The 24,436-nt window shown below is 44.7% G+C and overlaps 1 protein-coding gene across 2 annotated transcripts in view; it reads right to left on the minus strand.

Annotated features, from left to right (window-relative positions):
• Positions 1-24,436, minus strand: part of C4_1H6orf52 (chromosome 4_1 C6orf52 homolog) — a 287,362-nt gene that overhangs the window by 136,354 nt on the left and 126,572 nt on the right. The gene's annotated exons all lie outside the window — the stretch shown is intronic.

Consider the following 24,436-nt stretch of genomic DNA (forward strand, 5'->3'; position numbering starts at 1 on the left):
ACTTGGGACCTAGAATCAGGATGTATTACAAAGAACAAATGTGGTGTTATGGTGTGTATAAAGTGGAGCAGTTGGAGGGAATAGTGGTGTAAACTGGTTAGGTCATGAAATGTACTGCATTTGTTACCCTGAACAAATATCTGTCTAAACCTTGTCCCCTTGTATTTCATGTAAACATATACTCTTTCCACAAGTTATTGCATTCCCTTCCATGGGTGTGTGGCATTCTCTTACATGTTACATCATTTTCGGTCCGATGAAATTCTCTCTAACTCACTATCTGGGGGCCTCCTGTCTCACTGTGAATGGTCCATCAAGTCTGATTCTCAGTGCCTGTGTACATCCCAGTCCCCATGGCAATGTATACCTTCATTAGAGTTTGTGTCTTAGTGTCAGTTAATTCCTTTTCAGCCACAGTTTTACTGTGTTCTCTGTACTGCTGCACAGGTTCAATTGTGATATTCCTAGAGTGTCTTTCTCTCAGAGCTTGCTCTCTTGATGCATCCACCTGCTTTTTTGAGGGGTCTTCCACTGTCAGTTATATTTAAAAAGATATAACTGGTAATGTATACGCTGGGAGGATTAGCATGTAGTGACCATAGGAAGCAGACTCTACTCTCCTACACAACCCCCCCCCCCCACCCCCCAAACGCAGGGACATTAAACTAACCTGGACCAGACAGGGGGTTTGTGCATTGGGGCAGGGAGGGCTGCATTCAGTGAATGCATCTAGACACTGCCTGGGGCACTCCAGCCCCAGCTCTGGCGCGAAACTGGACAAAGGGAAAGGGGTGTAACCACCCCATTCTCAGGTCCACCCATAGGAGGGACCTAGTCAGGTATTCCAGCCCCCATCCGTAGTACAAGTATAGGAGCTGTGTCCCTGGGACTTTGGGTTATCCTGGAAGAATCTTTGAAAGACATATCTTGGACCTTCGACATTCCATTCTGACTGGAAGACGGAAGACAACTCCCTTGTGGTCAAGGAGTGACCACCCTGTGCAAACAGGCACCAACAGCAACTTCGCCGGTCTGCAGTTTCAAGGCTCCCATCGGAACCCGAAGACTCCGCAGCTATTAATACGAGCAATGAAGATGGTTATGTATGCATACACAACACAGACTTTAAAAGTACTGCCTGGGATGAAACACTTGTTGGATTTGACTATCAATCTGACTACTTGTTTAGAATATGAACAAGATGTGTCTGAATATTTGTTTAAACTTTGTTAAACACTTGCATAATGAATGTATATCCACTAATATGTGTGTGTGTGTATATATATATATATATATATATATATATATATATTCACTGAAAAAACCATAGGTTATAGACCATATATAGTTAGGAATTAGCATTTAAAAAACCTTATTTTACTCACACAAAACCATTGAAATTCCATATATAGTTAGTTGCACTAACTATATATTGCGCACCCGCAATCCACTGCTGATGATGTCACATATTACATCATTCATGACATGGTCAGTGACATCACTGATGACAACATCCAGTGACTATGTTTCTGTAAAGTTAAAATATGTCTTACATATTGAAGAATGAGTGGATGTATAAGTGTCTGGACGAAGGATTTAGTAGGTGCATGACTGAATGTATGAGTGAGTGATTAAATGTGTCTCACTGAGTGCATGGGTTAGTGACTAAACTGTCTTAATTTGTGCATCATTATGTCTGTTGTTCTGTAAACTGCTGCATGTGTTGATCAGTAGCTATATGAGTAACTATATGGGTTATTGATTGATTGCCCAAGTATTTGCATGGGAGACTGAGTGTGTGTGTGGCTGGATGGGAGGTGTGTGACTCTGTACAGATCAATGTGTACTTGTATCAATGATTGTATAAGAGAGTAAGTATGTGTTAGTATATGGTTGAAAACGTAAGGTGCTCTATGTTTAACTGTATAGAGTAGAAAATGGAAGTGTGATTGATTCTTTACAGGACTGACTAGGTGTGTGAGTAACTCCATGGATGAGTGGCAGAGTGTGAGTGTCTGTATAGGTGTATGAGTGCATATGATTGTGTTGTAAACATGAGTGATTGTATGTATGAATGATTGTATGGGTGAATGAGTGAATGTGTGTGTAGACGTAGGAATCAGTGAGTACGTATGTAGTAACTAGTATTGGTGTGTCAATGGTTTCAAAAATTATACTCTGTTTTTAACACTGGGTGAAACAGAGGTTATATTAAAATGTGAGGAGATGCATTGTATTGTCACATGAATGATATCATCAGTGATGTGGTCATTGATGTCAAATGAGATGTCATCAGTGATGTCATTTGAGATGTCATCAGTGATGTCATCAGTGATGTCACTGACCATGTCATGAATGATGTAATATGTGACATCATCAGCAGTGGATTGCGGGTGCGCAATATATAGTTAGTGCAACTAACTATATATGGAATTTCAATGGTTTTGTGTGAGTAAAATAAGGTTTTTTAAATGCTAATTCCTAACTATATATGGTCTATAACCTATGGTTTTTTCAGTGAATTTTCAAGGTTTTGTAAATGCTAATTCCTAACTATATATGGTCTATAACCTATGGTTTTTTCAGTGAATTTCAATGGTTTTTTAATAGCAAATATCATAAGCTGTCGAATGTCAAGTACGTGGTAAGAATTTTTTTTTTCGTGTTTATGCACACTGATCTGCTTTGATTGCTGCCCCCCACCCCTCATTTCTATTAGGAGTACTCTCTCTTTGCAGATAGTGAAGGGTAGTTAACGCAGCCCTTTCCCCCTTTGTAATCCGTCGTGCCTGCTTCTCTCTCCATTTGATTGATTGTTCTCTTTGGTTCATTCTCTATTTACAAACAAGCACAGAGTCGCAATACTCTGTTTAGTCTTTGCAGATAGCGAAAAATCGTGTAAAAAAACAAAAGGAATCGAGCAAAATCAGTAGGCCACTAATGGGATCTCTTTTTGACCTCGCTAAAATAGAAACATTAGGAACAACCTGTTGAAAATAGCAATGCGTATGTACATAAGCGGCGTTCATTTGTGTTCACAGTACCCCTTGTTGATTGTTTCAATCGAGCATTGAATTGTTCGATGTTAATTCTCTTAAGGATCTTCTCTGCCTGCAAACGAGGAAGAATAGGAATATTCTCTCTCCCTTTGCAGATAGTGAAGGGTAGGTAACGCAAGCCTTTAACACGTCGTACCTATTTCATTCCTCATTGATTGATTGATTGTCCGAACATTGACTGTTTGGGAATTAGTTCTTTTTGGAGGTATTCCCTGTTTGCAAATAAACGTAGGAAAATCTTTGCAAGTAGTGAAAGGGTACGTAATGCGGACCTTTCTCCCCCGTTGTAATCTGTCATGCCTATCTACTCCCCACTGATTGATGCACCTGTTTCACCCGGACCATTTACTAGACATACGTCATCTGGCCCGACCAGAGAGCACCCCTAGTGAAAAGGACATATGCAATAATAACGAAGTGATCACTGTATCCTGTTAACAGAAACTTTAGCATGAAACAACCTGGAAAGAAAAGAATAGGAAAACGAAAATCAGTAGGCCACTGATGAACATGAACTTTTATTAAACAACGAACAAAGAAACGATAACATAACGTAATGATAAAACCTATTAATGTCCTAGAAACAAGAAAACGTTAAAATATGCCAGTGGTGAGAGACCAGAAAAACAGTAACAGAAACCAAATCACCCCTCGCTGTCCCACCGCCTGCCACGCCAAAAAAATCGATAGACTAGGGAAAATGCAAGTCAGTAGAACATCCGCCCCCACTCTGGAAACTTCCAAGGTGGGGCAGGGTTCCGGCTACGCCCAGCCGGGAGCAGCCCATATAAGGCAGGTCCTGCTGCCACGCCTCGGCCAGGAGATCCTAACGTAGGGTGTAGCCGGAGGAGAGGCCGAGACCAGCGGGACCCGGCCAGGGGATTGCCTTTACAACGCTGAACAGTTGCAGGGGGGGGGAATGTCTCCTCGACCCTCCCCTCTCTCTCCCAGTCCGGCCGCGGTGGCCCTTGAGAGTTGCAGGTAGTCCCGCCACATGCTCTTCCGGTCCGGCCACCAACGGTCGGGGGGCCGAGGCCGACGGAATCCGGCTGCAGCCGATAAACCAAGAAACCCGTTCATGGGGCCAGAGCCAGGGGCGTCCGGCCGACATCCACCGGAAGCCCGGCCCGAAGACGGACGGGACACTTCTTTCTTTTATAATGGCTGCGACAACACTGGGGGGGGATGTCTTGCACATGCCTCCGACCCCCCCCTCGTCCTCATCGCCTGGTCCGACCATAACAAATCTCAAGCGAGACGCCGTGCGGTGCACTGGGAGGGAGAGACGGTGCGAACAGGCCTCTCCCGCCTCCCCAGTGGAGGCTTCCCAGCTGCACCCTCAGCGGTCCAGGCGCCCGGAAAAGAGTTCTTCCACTGTGGCCATGCTGCAACGTCTCGCCCGGCAGGGTGGAGCCCGTCCGCTCATTTGACCCCGCGATCGCCAGTAGCTACCGAACTCTCAAAATGGCGGTCGACCTGGCAAGAGCGGGCCCAGCATAAAGAAATGGCCCGGTCACTGGTTGACTCCACCACCGTAGTCCTCCACGACCTTGAAGATTCTAGAGGAGCCGCGGGAGTCTCCCACCCCCGATGGGGAATGACTGCCATGATCACCCGTGGAGTGACGAAACTGTATCCGCGGGACGTCGGCGCCAGCCTCACTTTGAATTACTAGAATCCTGCAGACCTCACTTCCGGTGAAAGCACAGTGTGACCCGGTAGGAAAAATTGTTGCACCCCCTCCCCTTTTTGACTGATAGTTCAAACCACCGATCCTTTCCTTTGCCCTTTTAACGGAACTTTGGACTGCCTCCCCCTCTTTTACATTTTCTAGAGAAAACAAAACATTAACCACTACATTAGCATAGCAGTTGACACCAGAACTGTTTTCAAATTGAAAACCAACAACATCTTCAACAGAATCCTTTTTGTTTCTGCTGTGACCCTGCTCCAGCACAGGCATTGTCCCCAGCAGTAATTCTGCAATGCCGGTAAGAATAGCTGTGGTGCCTACTGGACTCACTCACCCCCGCGGCGCCCCACGCCGTTATTTGCTGGGCGGCAACTTGCTAGACATCACCTTCGTGACATCCAGATTTCAGCGCGTTCTGCTGCCTTGGAACTATTCGCACAACAGACCGCTACTGACAAGAATATTTGATTATTGGTGCTGTCAATTTCAATAAATCTATTGGATAATTCAAAAGAAATTGCCACGGTCTCTTCGTTGTTTAAATGTTTTTACTGTTTTTGTTTTGTTGTATATATTTATATGTTATTAAAGTTTTATATTCCTACTACTTTGTTGGAGTGCTATATATTTTTTATGTGACACATAATTGTAAAAACTTTGATGTACAAAGAGTCATTCCTGGAATCTTCCGCTTCAGGCTCGGTCCCCTCCCCAATCACAATACAGGATAGTTTTCAGATAGTAGGAACACGTGTGGTGTGACGGATCTCATCGGGTGTGGGCCTTGATCTACTATAACTCCTTTGAAGAGGGGTGATTCTTTACAGCTGGGGCCATAAACTACATCTGCAGGGCTAGCTGATAGCCTGGACAATCGGACACAGAGGAAGAGGAGTGTCACAGGGTGCGGTAGTGAATAGGGCGAAAGGGAGGTGTCGGGCGGGCACAGTGTGATTCTCAGGGAAGAGCAGCGCAGATGGGGGGAGGTTTATTGCCCATGCATAAGACAGAGAGCGGTGGTGACCAGTGCCTGGGGGAGATGCTTACGAGGGTGAGGAGCCATGCTACGAATCGACAGCGTGCAGAGAGTGGGTCTGGTCAAGACATCTAAAATGGCTGCCGTGCACGACAAAAGTGTGGCATTTCAAAAAAGGCAAGATGGCGCAGACAATGTTTTTCAACACTTCCTCATTTCCTTCGAATCGAACGTTAACAGACGTTGGGGCATATTACCAAAGTTAAGCGATATTTATCGCTAACGATGCTTACCAACCAATTTTTTACCACTAAGCATCGTCAGAAATTATCGAAGATAAACCTTACTATTATCAAGGTTTATCGCAAATGCGATAATAAACGGCCGCAATGCATGAATATCGCTAAAAACTCAGCGATATTCATGCATTACCGAGCTAATACTCTTAGCCATGTTATCCACCTCCCATTGGATAACATGGCTAAGAACTGCTCAGGGCAGGTGTTACTTTTTGGAGATATTCGCGCTTAGCGCGAATATCTCCAAAAGTTGGTAATAGGAGATAGATATCTTGCATGTTGTAATGCAAGTTATTGTGGTATATGGAACTCATACCATAATCTCTCAGGAAAGCAGAAACTGATCCTTTTGGGACCGCCTAAAAAGGCCTAGGGGGTGAGGAGTACTCTACTTTGCCCCCTTTTCACGTTCCGAACTATTTTATTTTACTCTCTTCTGTAATTACACAAAATACCAGCGATAAGATGCATCGGAGACACACAGTGAGAGAAAGGAGGCCGGAGATGAAGAAGACATGTCAAATACACATTGGAGATAATATAGTGGCAGAAGGGAAGTAAATATGAGTAAACTTACCATGTAACATAAAAATGTTGCACTCTATACTATAAGTCTCATTTTATACTACAATCACTTCGCTACAACCTCATAAATTAAAAATAAAAATAAATAATGTCTCAAACAATTTTTGATTTCTAAATATAAATTTATTCTTCAGAATTTTCTAAATTTGAAACAACTAGTAACATGTCCTCATCAGTAATTTCCTCTTCAATCATCTCATCTGGAATCTCCTCATTAAAAGTCTGCAATGATGATTCTTGTAACTCTATGGTCTCCAAACACTCGATAAATTCGCCATCAAGAGATTGATCAAAAAAATCATTCAAGTCATCTCCTCCTTCTGACAATATTTCATTATTGGTGCTGTCCATTTCAATCAATGTAGTGGAATCATTCAAGTCATCTCCTCGTGACAATATTTCATTATTGGTGCTCTCAATTTCAATCAATGTAGTGGAATCATTCAAGTCATCTCCTCCTTGTGACAATATTTCATTATTGGTCCTGTCCATTTCAATCAATCTAATGGAATCATACAAGCCATCTCCTCCTTGTGACAATATTTCATTATTGGTGCTCTCAATTTCAATCAATGTAGTGGAATCATTCAAGTCATCTCCTTGTGACAATATTTCATTCTTGGTGCTGTCCATTTCAATCAATCTAATGGAATCATACAAGTCATGTCCTCCTTGTGACAATATTTCATTATTGGTGCTCTCAATTTCAATCAATGTAGTGGACAATTCAAAAGAAATTGCCACGGTCTCTTCATTGTGAGCCATTTTATTTTGAAATTGCTTGCTGTAAATTGCAGAAAAAAATAATCACTTTCATTTATCGTTTTTAGTAATACATAATATAAAACTAACTTCATCAAGTATTTAGTATAACAGAAGGACTGCAAATAAATAACAGAAAACATTTTTCAAATTATCTTCAAGTGTACAACATAGTTCCCCTTACAAATTAACAACTCACCTTTTTAAAAGTAGCAGAAGTGTTAGTACTGTGTAAATCAAACACCAGAAATTCACCACCAAAAATTCCTCACAAATGTACCTCAGACAGTAGTATCACAAAATGGCTGTGGTTTCCTCTCATTTGACATATATACATAACCAATTAACTTTCATCACACACAAATACAAAACCAAAGTAACATTTTAATTGGTTCTAAATTTCAACACTTTCAAATGTGTTTTCCCCATGCAATTTTCCATAGGACATTTACATACGTCTACAGCCTGAATGGCTGAACGGAATTACACCAAACTTGGCAAAATGGTACATCAAACCTAAGAGGTCAGGAAGGATCTACTATGCCCCCTTATGGTCATTTCCCCCTTCGCTTTGGCCTCCTCTTGTCTCTCAATCCTACCGAGAGACAAGATGGCGGCCGCTACGGACTGTTTGGAATGTTGACAGACGCCGGAGAACCAATCAGCTTCGCAAAGCTCCGTAACGCGAAAAGTACGCGAAGCGGAGCGCTGTTACAGATATATATCTTTTTTTGAACGTTAATTTCTCAAAATCCACTGGAGCACATATATTGAGACCTAGCAAAGGCACATCGGGCTACCAGTCCCTAATATTTTGCCAAGTTTCGTGCAAATCCATTCAGCCGTTCAATTATTATTTTTATTATTTTTTTTTGCCCCGCGGGGCCCTTTTAAAACCTCCACATCAAACCTAGGGGGTCAGCGAGGATCTACTATTCCCCCTTATAGTTATTTCCCCCTTTGTTTTGACCTCCTCTTGTCTCTCGATCCTACCGAGAGACAAGATGGCGGCCGCTACGGACTGTTTGGAATGTTGACAGACGCCGGAGAACCAATCAGCTTCGCTTCACAAAGCTCCGTTGCGCGAAAAGTCCGCGAACCAGAGCGCTAACCGGTCCGCTGTTACAGATATATATCTTTTTTTAAACGTTAATTTCTCAAAATCCACTGGAGCACATATATTGAGACCTACAAAAGGCACATCGGGCTACCAGTCCCTACAATTTTGCCAAGTTTCGTGCAAATCCATTCAGCCGTTCGGGCTAAAAGTGAGGCCAACCGCCCTATGGAAAACTCAATGTTAAAAACACGTTTTGGGACCCCCCTTTTTTCTCGGCCCCCCCTTGACGAACCCCCCCCAAATTTTCAAGGGCTGCTCAGAAACAAAATGTGCCATTTTCCTGAAAATTTCAGCCAATTCCGTCCACAAACGCCAAAGTTATTAGACATAGAATTTTCAAAAAACCCATAGAGAAAAAATCCTAACTATATATACCTACTGGCGACCGCCAGTAGGTAATATATATATATATATATATATATATATATATATATATATATATACACACACACATTACCTACTGGCGGTTGCCAGTAGGTAGTTATAGTTAGGACCTAGTTTCCATAGGAAATCGTCAACATTCTATTTGGATTAACTTTGGCCCTGGTGGATGAATCTTTGCGAATTTCTCAAAGAAGATGGCTCGGTCCACTGCGCTCCTTCCCTGAAAATTTGGGGGGGATTGGTGAAGTGGGGGCTGAGATAAAAGGGGGGTCCCAAAGAACAAGTTACTTACCTTCGGTAACGCTTTTTCTGGTAGATACTATATCTGCCTGTGGATTCCTCACCTTGTGAATATCCCCCTTGCGTCAGCAACGTTCGGAAATTTTCTTCGTAGTACGCCGACGTGGGCGACGTCACAGGAGCACGGCATCGCGCGCGACTCCATCTGACGTCACCGACCCCATATCAGGCCCACGCCGGCGTGATGACGTCAGTTCCGCCCTTTTTTCCGTGCCTTCGAGGCACACGGACGGACCAACGATAGCAAATATGCAAATATACAATGTACACAGTACATATAGAACAAAATCAATACAATAGTATAAACCATATATACAGAAAGACCAGGTATAGCAGAGTGGACAACGGGGAGGCGGGTGGGTCAGTGAGGAATCCACAGGCAGATATAGTATCTACCAGAAAAAGCGTTACCGAAGGTAAGTAACTTGTTCTTCTGATAGATACATCTGCCGTGTGGATTCCTCACCTTGTGAATAGATTCCCACAGCAGTCCCCACTCCCGGAGGAGGGTGTCCACTCTGCTACACCAGGAAATCTTGGAGGACAGAGCGCGCGAAGTGGCCATCCCTCCTCACTTCGGTATCCAAGCAGTAATGCTTCGCGAAAGTGTGGAGGGAGGCCCAAGTCGCGGCCTTGCAAATATCCTCAACAGGTACACCCCTAGACAAAGCAGATGTTGCAGACTTTGCTCTAGTTGAATGAGCTCTAATACCCTCAGGAAGGTCCTTACCCGCAAGTGAGTAGCAGATTTTGATGCACAGGATTATCCACCTGGAAAGAGTGCGCTTGTGCACCGCTCTGCCCTTCTTGCAGCCAGCAAAGCCAACAAACAGCTGGTCGTCCATCCGGAAGTCCTTAGTCCTGACCAGATAGAAAGACACTGCCCTCTTAAGGTCCAGGCGATGCAGTCTATCTTCCTCCTTAGACGGGTGAGGGGGAGGATAGAAGGTAGGAAGGGTAATGGACTGCCAAAGATGGAAAGGAGTCACCACCTTAGGCAGAAAAGCAGCCCTGATCCTAAGAACCATCCTTTCAGCATGAATGGTCAGGAAAGGGGGTTTGGAACTTAGAGCTTGAAGCTCACTTACCCTCCTTGCCGAGGTGATTGCAACGAGGAAGATAGTTTTAAAAGAGAGAAGCCTCAATGGACACTTGTGCAAGGGTTCGAAGGGAGAACCCATTAAGAAGGTCAGCACAAGATTCAAATCCCAATGAGGAACAACAAAAGGAGTAGGAGGGAACATATTTATGAGACCCCTCAAGAATCTCAAAACCACCGGAGATTTAAAGAGAGATGGCTGATCCGGCAAACATAGAAACGCCGATAAGGCTGAAAGATACCCCTTGACCGTGGCCTCAGCCAAACCTTGCTGCGCCAGATAAAGGGCAAATTGTAAAATATTAGACAAATGAGCCTTCAAAGGGTCAATATCTCTCTCCCTGCACCAAGAAACACATTTTGACCACCTGTAGGAGTAAATGGACTTAGTGGTGTCACGCCTGGCAGAGAGAATGACATCCACTACCTCGTGAGGGAGAGAAAAAGAACTCAAGTTGCCCCGTTCAATCTCCAGGCATGAAGGTGTAATGTCTGGAGGTGGGGGTGTAAAACCTGCCCCTCCATCTGAGAGAGGAGGTCTGCCCTGTGAGGGAGACGGAGCGGCGGGTGAGAGGAGAGGTGGAGTAGGTCCGAATACCACACCCTTCTTGGCCAATCCGGAGCGACCAATATGACTTGGGCCCGGTCTTGACGAATCTTCCTCAGAACCCGAGGAATCAAAGGTATGGGAGGAAACGCGTAAAGGAGTTGATCTCCCCAACTCAACTGAAACGCGTCCCCCAATGCTCCTTGCATCGGATACTGGAGACTGCAGAATGAAAGGCAGTGCGCATTCTCGCGAGTGGCGAATAGATCCACCCGAGGAGTCCCCCACATCTGAAAGATGTCGTGAACAACCTCCGGGTGAAGCCTCCACTCGTGGTCGGCAGAGAACTGCCGACTGAGACTGTCTGCACGAACGTTCAGAACTCCGGCCAGATGATTTGCCACCAGACAAATCTGATGGTCCTAAACCCAGGACCAGAGACGCAGAGCCTCTCTGCAGAGACACTGCGACCCTACTCCTCCCTGCTTGTTGATGTACCACATCGCAGTCGTGTTGTCCGTCAGGACTTGAACCGAACGACCGCGAAGGGAAGGGAGGAAGGCCTTGAGCGCCAAACGTATCGCCCTCAATTCCAGAAGGTTGATGTGAAGCAACCTTTCTTCCGGAGACCAAAGACCTTTGACCTCCAGGTCTCCCAGATGAGCGCCCCACCCGAGAGTGGATGCATCCGTTATCACTGTGGCCACTGATGGAGGCAGTTGAAAAGGCTTTCCTTGCGACAGATTGCCTTCCACGCCCCACCAAGACAGATCCACTGCAGCTTCTCTGGAGATCTTCACTGACTCCCTGAGATCTCCGTTGTGCTGATACCACTGCCTGCGGAGGCACCACTGGAGTGCCCTCATGTGCCAGCGTGCATGACTGACCAACAGAATGCAAGAAGCCATCAGACCGAGCAGACGAAGGACCTTCAGGACCGGAACAACCGCTCCATTGTAGAATAAAGGAATCATCTCCTGAATGTCGTGAATCCTTTGAGGTGGAGGGAATGCACGACATACAGTAGTGTCCAGTACCACACCTATGAACAGGTTGCGCTGGGAGGGCACCAGGTGAGATTTGGGTACGTTTATCGAAAAACCCAACCTGTGTAACAACTGAGTTGTCTCTTGCAGATGATGGAGCACCTTCTCCGGCGACTCTGCTTTGGTCAGCCAGTCGTCTAGATAAGGGAATACAGGAATCCCTGACCTTCTGAGATGCGCAGCCACCACTGCCATCACCTTGGTGAAAACTCGAGGCGCAGTAGTAAGTCCAAAGGGAAGGACCGCAAACTGGTAGTGCTGCGATCCCACCGTAAAACGGAGATACTTCCTGTGCGACTTCAGGATTAGGATGTGAAAATACGCATCCTGCAAGTCGATCGACACCATCCAGTCTTCTTCCATCAGCGCCAGAAGAACCTGAGCAAGGGTGAGCATTTTGAACTTCTCCTGTTTGAGATAGAGGTTCAAAATCCTGAGATCCAGGATCAGCCAAAGCCTGCCATCCTTCTTGGGAATCAAGAAATACCGGGAGTAGCACCCTTGACCCCACTCCTGCTCTGGAACCACCTCTATTGCACCCTTTCGAAATAAAGCCAGGACTTCCTCCTGCAGGAGAAGCAGGTGGTCCTCCGAACAATAACCTTGGCAAGGAGGGTAATTGGGAGGGAACTCCTGAAAAGGAAGTGCATACCCATTCTCTACGAGATTGAGAACCCAAAGATCTGATGTAACCGATTCCCAATCTCGTAGAAAATGAGTAAGCCGACCCCCTACTGGCCCTACATGATCCAGAATGGTGGATCTAGGGCTGCTTTGCTGATGCGGGCGGGGGTTGGGCATTATTGGAGGAAGTGGAGGAAGAGGAGACTTGACGTCCACGACCACGACCCTTCTGTCTACCTCTATAGGACTTATATAGAGGGTTCTGCTGCTGCTGCTGTTGCTGTTGGCCCTGCTTGAAGGGACGAAAAGAAGATCTACCGAATCCTCTGAATTTTCTAGTCGTAGACCCTCTCATCTGCAGACCCAAAGATCTTGCGGTGGCACGGATGTCCTTAAACCTTTCCAAGGCTACATCAGCCTTCTTACCAAAAAGGCCAGTTCCTTCAAAAGGTAAGTCCAGCAATGTAGACTGCACATCCGCAGAGAAATCCGAGGACTTTAACCATGCGGCTCTCCTGGTCGCAATAGATGAACCCATAATTCTAGCAACAGAATCCACAGTGTCCATGCCGCTCTGAATGACCATGCGGGCAGCAGCCTGAGTGTCAGAGATCACTTCATTAAAGTTCTTCCTATCCTCCTCAGGAAGTTTTGATGACAATTGCTTCACTGAGTCCATTAGTGCATGCACATACCTACCTAAAAGGCAAGTAGCATTTGATGACTTAAGAGCCATGCTCCCAGAAGAGAAAGTCTTCTTCGCAGACTGATCTAATTTCTTAGATTCTTTGTCAGCTGGCACTTGATGGAAAGAGCCTGCAGCCCTATTAGAGCAAGCCGCCTGTACCACAAGACTTTCTGGAGATGGATGTGTAGAAAGAAATGCAGGGTCATCAGGAGCCACCCTATAGCGCCTCGCAATAACTCTTGAAACTGCAGGAGCAGATAATGGCCTCTTCCAAATCTCCTTTATTGGATCCGTCAAGGCATCAGTAAATGGCAGTGTAGGCTCAACAATTGAAGAGGGAGAGTGCAAGACTTCAGTGAGGATGTTGGGCTTGTATTCCACTGTGGGCAGCTTTAAGTTAAGATCAGCAGCCTTCCTAATAACCACGTGATAGGGTGCCACATCCCTAGACGGAGCATCAGAAGTCGAAGGTAGACCCCACTCGGGAGAGAGTTCCAGACCACTAGCATCCCGAAGTTCATCGAAATCATCATCATGATCAGGAAGCTCGCCTTCTTCCACATCAGAACTTTCATCATCTCTTTGCTCAAGAAGGCGCTGAGCTCTTCGCCTCGACCACTCCAATCGAATCGAAGTCGACGGAGCCGGTTCCGACGTCGTTCGAGGAGCCGGAGCAGTAGGACGAGAATCATGAACAGGTGTGGTACCTCGATCTCGACTATGAGGTCGATCCGGAGTCGGCGAAGCCGCATGCGGAGTCGAAGACCTCGGTGGAGCCGTACCGAGCCAAGGTGGAAGAGGCGCCGGCATGAAAGGCATAAATGGAGCTGGGGCGTACGACTGAGGAATACCCAGATTGTACGAAAATGGACCCATGGGACCAACAGGCGCTCCAGCGGGGTACATTGCCCTAGAATATACTCCAAACATCGCATTGAGAAAATGCGAGGGATCCTGACCGGGACCAGGAAAGGGAGGGTACGGACCTACCTGATGTTCCAATGGAGGCCGTTCCGACACATTCTCACTCTGACCTTCTGGGTCCACAGGAGTCTCCATTAGAGCCGGATCTTGAGGAATCACCTCTTCTTCCTCTTCATGCTCCGAAGGATGCGAGGATACCGGATCCGGCTCCGGCTCCGGAGTCGGAGAACCTTCTTTTGACAAGGCAGGCGAAGGAGAGACAAAGTCTTTACGGTGTTTGTGAGACTTTTTCTTCGAGTCAGAGGATTCCTTCTCCGAATGATGCTTCGAACTGTGCTTCCTCCTCTTATGCTTTTTCCTCGAGGAGCTCGAAGCGTGACCTGAAGCCGACTTAGATCTAGACCTAGATCTTTCCCTGGATCTTGACTTCGCTTTAGATCTCGACTCCTCTCCAGATCTCGAACCCGCTCTGGATCTCGACGCCGATCCAGACTTCGATCGAGACCTTTGCTTCGACTTCGATCTTCGTGACGTCGATCTCGAATATCTTCCAGTATCCTGTTTTACTTTCGCCAAAAGTAATTTAGCTTCACGCTCCCGAAGCGCCTTTGGATTCATTTTTTTTTTTTATTTTTTTTGAATTTTTTTTTTAAAAAAGGGATTCATTTTAAAACAGGAATTGCAGTTTTTGACGTCGTGACCCGAACCAAGACACCACAAACAATCCTTATGTGGGTCAGTGATAGACATCATGCGGGCACAAGACCTACATTGCTTAAAGCCTGTTTTCCTTGACGACATCTTCGGTGAAGAATCAAGTCGCAAAAGAGAAACAGTGACAAATAATTAACAGCTAGATACTAAGTATCGCAGAAGATCCCGAAAACCGTTAGCGTCGAAGACGCGGAAAAAAGGGAACTGACGTCATCACGCCGGCGTGGGCCTGATATCGGGTCGGTGACGTCAGACGGAGTCGCGCGCGATGCCGTGCTCCTGTGACGTCGCCCACGTCGACGTACTACGAAGAAAATTTCCGAACGTTGCTGACGCAAGGGGGATATTCACAAGGTGAGGAATCCACACGGCAGATGTATCTATCAGAAACGGGTTTTCTCCATGTTATTTTCCATAGGATGTTTAGACACGGCTACAGGTCGAACGGCTGAATGGATTTATAAGAAATTTGGCAAAACTGTAGAGTCCGGCTCGCAGATTACGCTTTTTGTGGAATGGTGTAAATCCGTTCAGTAGTTGCTGAGAAAATTAAAGTTAAAGTCAATTATATATCTATAAGCGCAGATGGGTGCGCGCACTCAAGCGGCTGCGCGCGAGCGGAATTTTTTTTTTGCTGCGTGACGTCTGTTAACGTTCGATTCGAAGGAAATCAGGAAGTGTTGACCGCCATTTTGTCACTGCGAGTAAATATATTGTCATTTCAAAGCGTTGGAACATGGAAAGGGGAGAAGGTAGAGATTGTTTTGCTGCGTAGGTTTTCTCAGGGTGTGCAGTAAGGTCCTTAAAGGCGAAAATATATATATTTTTTTTCCGAAAAAAAGTTGCGGGGTGCGCGCACACCTATTTACAAGAGTGTGAAAATGGAGATAAATCAGAAGTTTGAGTGCTTTGATATAAGGTGGCTCTGAAAAGAGCCCTTGTGTTTATGGAGTTGTTTCTGCATTTATAAGTAAGTACCGATGCAGTCTGATGTTGCAGAGGAAGATTTTGTTTCCCTCATCCGTGAAATGAACACCATCTGTCCTATAGATGTCTTGCATGTGGTAACGCAAGTTGTTGTGGTAAATAGAACCCATGCTATAATCTCTGAGGAAAGCAGAAACAGATTTATTAACATGTCTCCTTGCTTTCTCAATTTGTGCACAATGTTGATTGGACCAATTCCATTTCTGTCTTTGGCATATATTGGAATATACCAAGGCAGTTCGAGGAAAAAGTGTCATCAATTGTCTAAAGGTGTCTTTTAGAAGCATTTCCAGACCTACCCCAGTCAATGTGCCTAGATCGTTCCCACCACAGTGCACAATTATAAGGTCTGGTTCTGGGAGATGCATAAAAGTTTTCACCAATGGTATTAATTGGTGACATCTTAATCCTCTTTGCCCAATCCACGTTATCTGCACATTTGGTAAATCAAGGTTGGAAATTCATCTGCTTGCTGCATATTTTCCACTCCAGTGAATATAGCTGTGTCCTAAAAGCCAAACCTTCATTTTTAAGGCAGATGCAGTCGTGCTCCGATGGGTTGTGGAAGTGGAATGGCAGTTAGAAGCTGAAATTCAGGATAAAAAATGGATGAGGCTTGGTGTGGTTGAAAAACAAAAGATGATTGGTTGATTCTAATACGTGAAGATTGAAGACTACGTTGCATGTTAATGTTATGTAAAAGAAAAAGTAGTATTGGGTGTGAAAAAAATGACATGTAACCGAGCTGTGGATAGGCAGGTGTTTCTGGAGGGAAAACAGTGTTGTTAGTTTGCTGTAGAACGTTGAGATATGAACTTTTGACCTGTGCCTTCAGCCAGGTGCAGAATGAGGTGTTACCATGGAAACAGCCTGAGATGGCAGTGGGTGATGGGTGACTTTTATGTGACATTGAAAATATTGTGAGGGACAACCAACTGAAATGTAAATTTGAATACAAAATTTTGCGGGAGGAAATATGATTGGCTGAAGAGACATATATGAGTCTCTATTGACTGGATATCTGTGCCATTGAATTTTGGTTGCAGTGATAGCAGCATAATTGAGACTTCCGTCAAACGAATATCTATTTTGTGACTGTCACTGTTGTACATCGTACAAAGCATTGGTAAAGGTAAGTCTGTAACTGTTTGTTTTGTCATGTACCGTAAAAGAAAGGGTTCACGGGCTGTTATAGGCCTGTGGGTTCTAGTATGAGTAAATCAGGTCGACAAAAGAAAATATTAAGTTAGTACAGCTGAAGTTACGTGGAACACATGAATACTGTTTCAATATACAATCATTTTAGTTGAGATTATGGATTAAAAGAGAGAACGTGTATATTTGAAAAGTTTATTCAGAAATGCACTGTTTTCAAGGCAAGTTTCTTATCTAATACGAGTGCAGACATTGCAAAAAACAAAGTAATCGGTATAGCCACTAGTACATAAAATACAAACGGTATAGTTGATGAAAAATGAATATGGTTTAGCAAAATTAATTATACACTCTTATGAGGAAGTATATTGGGGCAGATTTATGAAGGCCTTGCGCCGCCGGTGCGTTACTATTAACATAAATAAGGCTCATTATATGTTAATAAATGGATGAAGGTCTCTGGCCTTTCAGTTTAGGAACGATACATGAAAATGCTAGTGGTTAGACCAGTGTTTCCCAAACTGTGGTCCGCGGACCCCCAGGGGTCCTTGACCCATTCTCAGGGGGTCCGCAGGCAGCAGTTTTAAAAGCACTTCAAAGTTCCTTGCAGAATTATCAGTTTTGGAGCAACAATAAAAGTGTCAAGATAACACCAGTGATTAATGTACCTGCTGGAGAGAGGAGAGTTTTGTCCAGTGGCAACTTCAACTTATCTAATGTAGCACAGAGGGTTACTGCAAAGAATATGTACCATATATTTAATTTTAAAAAATGTTATATGCATAGGTCAGTGGGTTACTTACTGCTTTTGTAAGTAACTTATTTTTCTTCCCAGATTGTCGTATCCTTGTGCATAATAAGGTCTTCATTTACTATTCTTTGAAAGCTAATAAAATTCAATCTGTAATGATAACTGTGTTGTAGACTGCACCTTTGTTTCCCAAAAACCTTTGGGGGAGAGCATTCCAAAGCACCCTCTGTAGTGGTCAGGCTCACTCATTGCACTTGGTATGCACCGTATGGGGACTGGTCTGAAAACATTTTCTAGGGCTGCTTTTGGTTTCCAGACTGGCCCTTGCAGGAGCAGGAGTCTCGAACAGCAAAATAAAACCAGCCATGTAAAGGTTTGTCACTGGGATGCAGCACCAATCTTCCCATTAAATTATTTAGTTTTTTGTAAATTCACAGAAGTGGAGGAGCGTGTCGTTATCCTCCTTGGCTTAATGACACGGTCCACCACTTCAGAAACGAGGGTTTTGGCCATATTTACAAGAATATGGTGCAGCCCTGTGTTTCCCCCTGCGCTTGCGCTACACTTAGCAGGGTAGCGGCAATGCAGGCACCCTTGCACCATAGTGCAAGTGTGACTGCGTGCAGGGGAAGATTGTTTATGTACAGGAAGATCCTCCTTCCTGAACATAAAAAATCGAAGGCGTTTTGCTTTTTCCATGTGTACTGCATAAGGCAGCACACATGAAAAAAGCAAAATCGAGGAGAAATAAAGCATTTATCCTCGTTTCGTCAAGTTAAGTCCAGGTGTTTCCTGGTTTTAATTATGGCGCAGTCTCCTATTTACGCTGCCCTTGTAAATAGGAGGCAGCGTTAAAAAATCAATGGCTGTTGCAGTGGAACGCCCATCGCAACACCCACTGCCCACCTCTTTCACATTAAGTATTGCATGAAAGTGGTTCTTATTTGCAAAGCAGCGTTAAGCCATAGTAAGTGGCTCAACGGTGCCTTGTACATAGGGCGAAACCCATATCGCCACGGGAATATCGCAAAAAGTGACGTTCCCATGGAGATAGGGGTTTGTAAATCTGCCCCAAAAATTGTTAGTAATTGGAGTTTTTCTTTTGTGTACACCTGAAACAATTTCCCTGAGATATGTGGCATACAAGGTAAAACGGAACACCGGGACCTTTATCGATTGCGTTATGTTGCACAAAAGAAAAAAATACACGTAACAGACTTGGATCATTTACATTTTCACTATTTCTGGGCACTTTGCTTTTTGACCTTTCAGTAACCGACTTGCTTTATTTCGCCTGTATTTTACGTAGATCGGAAACAATGGCTATGTATTCGAACTTACCAATTCAAGAGCTACTATAATATTTGGTTTTCACAAAATCTTTATTCAAAAATGATGACGTACAAATGCAGGCATACAACCACGAAAGTGATGACGCACAAATGCAGGCCTAAAACTACGTGGGCCAGCCACGGGGCAGACTGGGGCTGTACAAGAGGGCATATTTATCTGAGGAAAACATAACTGAGTCGGTGGTCATTTTATTTCATCAAGGTACGATAAGTGCAATAGAATCATATCGAAAATTCATTGTGGGCAAGTACCATCAGTGTTGAAAAATCGACCTTTCAATAATACTGTAATTAATGATGCGTCAGAACTTAATATCAATTCATTGTCCGAATGTTCAAGCAATACTCATCCCCTCCCGCCATGTGCTTCAAGAACTGCATCCATATTTCATGATCTGAAGTCTGAGCATCCGGAACACAACGGGGAATTGCGAGTTTAGTTTATATCGGCGCCATTTTGGGTGGGGTCAGGCGGGCCCAAGTATAGTCAAAATGTCTCCACTAACTCGGGGTTGGACCAGAATCTCTTTCGGCAGTCCAGAAGTTCCGTTAAGGGGCAACAGAAGGGACCGGTGACATGAACCATCAATCAAAGAAATTGAGGGGCAACAATCTTTCCTACCGGGTCATACTGATGTTCCACCGGAACCGATCGAATCAGTAGTCTGCAGGATTTTTGGTCATTCAAACTGAGGCTGGCGTCAGCATGAGAGCGCCAACGTCTCGTGGCTACGCTTTGGTCTTTCTGCGGGCAATCATGGCAGTCCTTTTCCATCGGGGGCGGTCGGAGGCCGAGGGCCCTCCGCAGCTCTCGTAGAATCTTCAAAGTTGAGGAGAACGTCTCTGGACAGGTGTCTTCCATTCAGAAAATATTGTTGGCAGCATTTTGAAAGGAAAGACAGGGGCCCATTTTCTGGTTAACAGGCGACCAGGCCAACTTTTCAAGCCAGGCCCATTCCTGCAAAGTCGACCGCCATTTTTAGGAGATCTGCAACCACCGGCAGTCACTGGGTTGCAGGAGCAGATGGACTCAAGCCTGTCGGGCGAAGCATCGTTGCACCGCCACAGTGGACGAGACCCTGCTGGGTGAGTGGAGCGTCGCTGTACCGTAAGAGTGGACGAGTCCTTTGCGGGGCGCGTGGAGCGTTCCTATACAGCCACAGTGGGCGAGTCCTTTGCTGGGCTCGTGGAGCGTCCCTATACCGCCACAGTGGACGAACCCTTTGCCGGGTGCGTGGATCGTTGGGGGTGCAGCTGAGGGGCCTCCACCTGGGGAGGCGGGAGAGGCTCGTCCGCGCCGCCTCTCCCTCCCAGTGCACCCCACGGCGTCTTGCTGACATTTATTATGGCCGGACCAGGCGATGAACAGAGGGGGGGGGGGGGGGGGGGGGGGTTGGAGGCATATGCAAGACATCCCCCCCTTGTGGCCTGCAAGGCGCCGAAAGAGGAAGGGAATGGCAAGACAAGTTCATCTCGGGTCGGGCCCGTGCCTTCTCCGGCCGATGGCGGCCAGCCGCTCTTTGCCACGGCCCCAGGAACGGATCCCGTGGTTCATCCTGGGGACAGGCCTTGGCGCGTGGTGTCGCCTCCGGACTATTCGCGTAATGGTTCTCCACCCCAGGCCGTTGCCGACGGCTTTTATAGACTTTCTGACGCTCAAAAACCCTACTAGAAAGCAGCCCAAAAGTAGCCCAACATTGCTACTTTGGGGGAGGAGGGACAGGGACGGCGTCAAGTAGACGGCGAAATGCATTGTGGGTTTGTTGCTGCGGCCGTTTGTCATGTAAATAGTTGTTTTAATATATTTTTGTTCAAGAATAAAAACGTTTTAACCTGTTATTTTGCTGTCGTGTGGTATATTTCTAATATTTGTCGCTCTGATGTCGTTTCCCCTCCCAAATGTAACATGTGATTGTAATCTACAGCCGGACATTCCGACAGGACATGAGAGCAAAAGGGGGGGGGGGGGGGGGTCAGATCTGAAGTTGGGCAGGCGATAAGATCACGTTTTGCTATGTGGGGCTATCTATGTTCGTGATGGGGCCTAAAAGGGGGCAAGATGGCGGGGCCACTCTGCCGTGACTTTCGCTTTAACTCCAACAGTGGTGAGGGTGAACACAAATGAACGCCGCTTATGTACATATACATTTTCAACACCACATGAAACCTGCGTCAGGTTTCATATAGGCGTTTTGTTGCAGGGTGGGCATTCATTTGCATGAAAGCCCTGTAAAACTAACACAGTGAAATTTAGAAGATTCCACTGAGTCAGCTTTATAGCATTGCTGAATCAAATCCTTACGCCTGTTTGAAACAGGCATAAGGAGTGATGCATCATGCAATTTGTGGCTTGCTCCTGTGCATTGCAGTAGACATGTCGCGCTTACGACGTGATTCCTGCAATGTGCTGCTTTTGCGGCACAGATGCGTGACGCATCTGTGTTGTTTTGCTCAATGGTGCTCCACATTGTAAATGCGGCACACCATGGGTGGCAGAGCAGCGGTGCACATTAACTGGTGCATCTCTGGGGATGCGCCAGTTAACATAAATCTGCCCCTTTACATTTAAGTATGAGCAGGGGACACAGAGTTGGTGAGGCTTATCCAAGGTTAAAAAGAGATGAGTCCTGTTCACTGAAAACTTGGACATAGGACTCGCCTCCTCAGCATCGCTGGACATGGCTAAATAATAGCTGAAAAATGTTACTCTTGTTAAACAATTTTACTATTATAGTCTCTGAGATTTGTCTCTTACTCTGCAACATCTTATTGTTGTTCTCTTTCTTTAAAGATAACGACATCAACCATGAGTGATAATGAGCAATCCGTTGATCTCGATCTTATCGTTGAACTTGTCATTGAAACGTCAGTGGAAGTGGATCCCTTAGATGATTTAAATCCTGAGGATGATGAAGAACATGATGAGGATGCCGATTTGTCAGAATTGTATGACATAGGGTGGGAAGCTGACGTGCTTGAGCCTAGGGAACTATAAACATTTATTTTTAAAATTTACTGGAAATAAAAAGTGAAAATGTAAACCGATTCATTTAAAATTAAACACAACTTGAAAAACAGGTTATGTGTAGTGTCTTTAATAAAATAGTTAACAAAAAGGAGTCCCTATACTTCGAAGCAGCTTTAGATTGCTGAAGGAAATAATCCAAAAAGGGGTTTTCTTACAGAGAGTTAGATACGGGGCAAACACAGCAGAGAGCCAATCGAAGTAAGCATTAAACAATAAAATTTAATGGAATGATAAGTATCAACAGAGAGATAAAAATCAATTCAAAATTTATTTGGACCTCCCAAATGGGTTACAATCTTAAAAAATTAAAAACAACTAAGACAACCTTTACGTAAAAGGATTGCAATTACAAATTAAAATAAACAAATGCAATAAGCAGAACAAGTCGACGCGGCGTTTCGGTGGCTTTCAATCTTTGCACCTTCATCAGGACAAACATATAATTTTCACAGAATCTATAAGTCAAACAACAAGAATTTAGTGCCATGTCATCTATTACACTCAAAACAATACAGTTGGCTTACTCTCTTTTACTTATTCAACAATATTACACCCCCTTCACACTCTTTTTTTCTTTTTTGTTAAGGTATCTTGATGTTACCTAGACTGTTTTCTCCAACCCCACTCTTTCTTTTCATAAAGAAAGTTGCATCATATAACTATTGGTTATAAACAATCTGGTACCTGCAATGTAATCCCAGATTCAAGTTTGATAGGTATATGTCAGTTTCTCTCAGCATAGACTGGTAATTGATGATTTAAGTCACGCTGGGAAGCTATAAAAAATGTAAATAATTTGTTATAGCTCGAGGTCCCTCAGTCATTGGGATTTTATGCTATTGGTGCCTCAATTGTTTCAATGCCATGAGACAATCATTTACCTTTGAATACTGCCTCCACGTTTTCTCTTTGCACGAAGGAACCACCGTATATTATTGAGAACTTAGATCGTTCGGTTTTTGTCGGGTGTCCTATTGAGAAAATACATGCCCACCCTTAGCGATTGTTAAGGAATATTGGTCGGAAGTTCCTTCGTGCAAAGAGAAAACGTGGAGGCAGTATTCAAAGGTAAATGATTGTCTCATGGCATTGAAACAATTGAGGCACCAATAGCATAAAATCCCAATGACTGAGGGACCTCGAGCTATAACAAATTATTTACATTTTTTATCTGGGATTACATTGCAGGTACCAGATTGTTTATAACCAATAGTTATAGGATGCAACTTTCTTTATGAAAAGAAAGAGTGGGGTTGGAGAAAACAGTCTAGGTAACATCAAGATACCTTAACAAAAAAGAAAAAAAGAGTGTGAAGGGGGTGTAATATTGTTGAATAAGTAAAAGAGAGTAAGCCAACTGTATTGTTTTGAGTGTAATAGATGACATGGCACTAAATTCTTGTTGTTTGACTTATAGATTCTGTGAAAATTATATGTTTGTCCTGATGAAGGTGCAAAGATTGAAAGCCACCGAAACGCCGCGTCGACTTGTTCTGCTTATTGCATTTGTTTATTTTAATTTGTAATTGCAATCCTTTTACGTAAAGGTTGTCTTAGTTGTTTTTAATTTTTTAAGATTGTAACCCATTTGGGAGGTCCAAATAAATTTTGAATTGATTTTTATCTCTCTGTTGATACTTATCATTCCATTACATTTTATTGTTTAATGCTTACTTCGATTGGCTCTCTGCTGTGTTTGCCCCGTATCTAACTCTCTGTAAGAAAACCCCTTTTTGGATTATTTCCTTCAGCAATCTAAAGCTGCTTCGAAGTATAGGGACTCCTTTTTGTTAACTTTAGCTTCCCCTCCCTGACATTCGTCATTAGGGGATCCTCCATTTGTTTGAAAACTTTAATAAAATAGTCAAATATGCTCATAAAAATATTTCTAAACCAATGAAAAGCTTTATTAACAAGTCACATGACCTGTCATGCTTACGTTACGCGCTCCGCGGATTGCTTCCGGGAAGCTGCGCTTCGCGCCTCGCGCACCGGAGCACTTCCGGGTGCGCTAACGCGGCGTGTCATATGACGCATTATGCAACAACGCGATAGTTCCGGTGGAGCCCCAACGACGTGATTGAATTGGTAGTCTACAGTGTTTCTGGAAGTTTCAGACTGAAGCTGGCGTTAGCATGAGAGCACCCCGTGGCTACGTCGTGGCCATTCTGCGAGCAATCATGGCAGAAGCTCCCCACCGGAACTCTGCGGGAGTCGGGGGCCCCTGTGACTCTTGTAGAATCTTCAAGGCCTCGTAGTAAAAGTATGCGTGGTAAAGGCTGTCGTTGTAACCACGCATGCGTTGTAATGCATGCGTGGTTAAAGTTTTCGTTGAAACGGCCT

The sequence above is a fragment of the Lissotriton helveticus genome, chromosome 4_1 (genome assembly GCF_964261635.1).
Source record: "Lissotriton helveticus chromosome 4_1, aLisHel1.1, whole genome shotgun sequence".
Taxonomy (NCBI): Eukaryota; Metazoa; Chordata; class Amphibia; order Caudata; family Salamandridae; genus Lissotriton; species Lissotriton helveticus.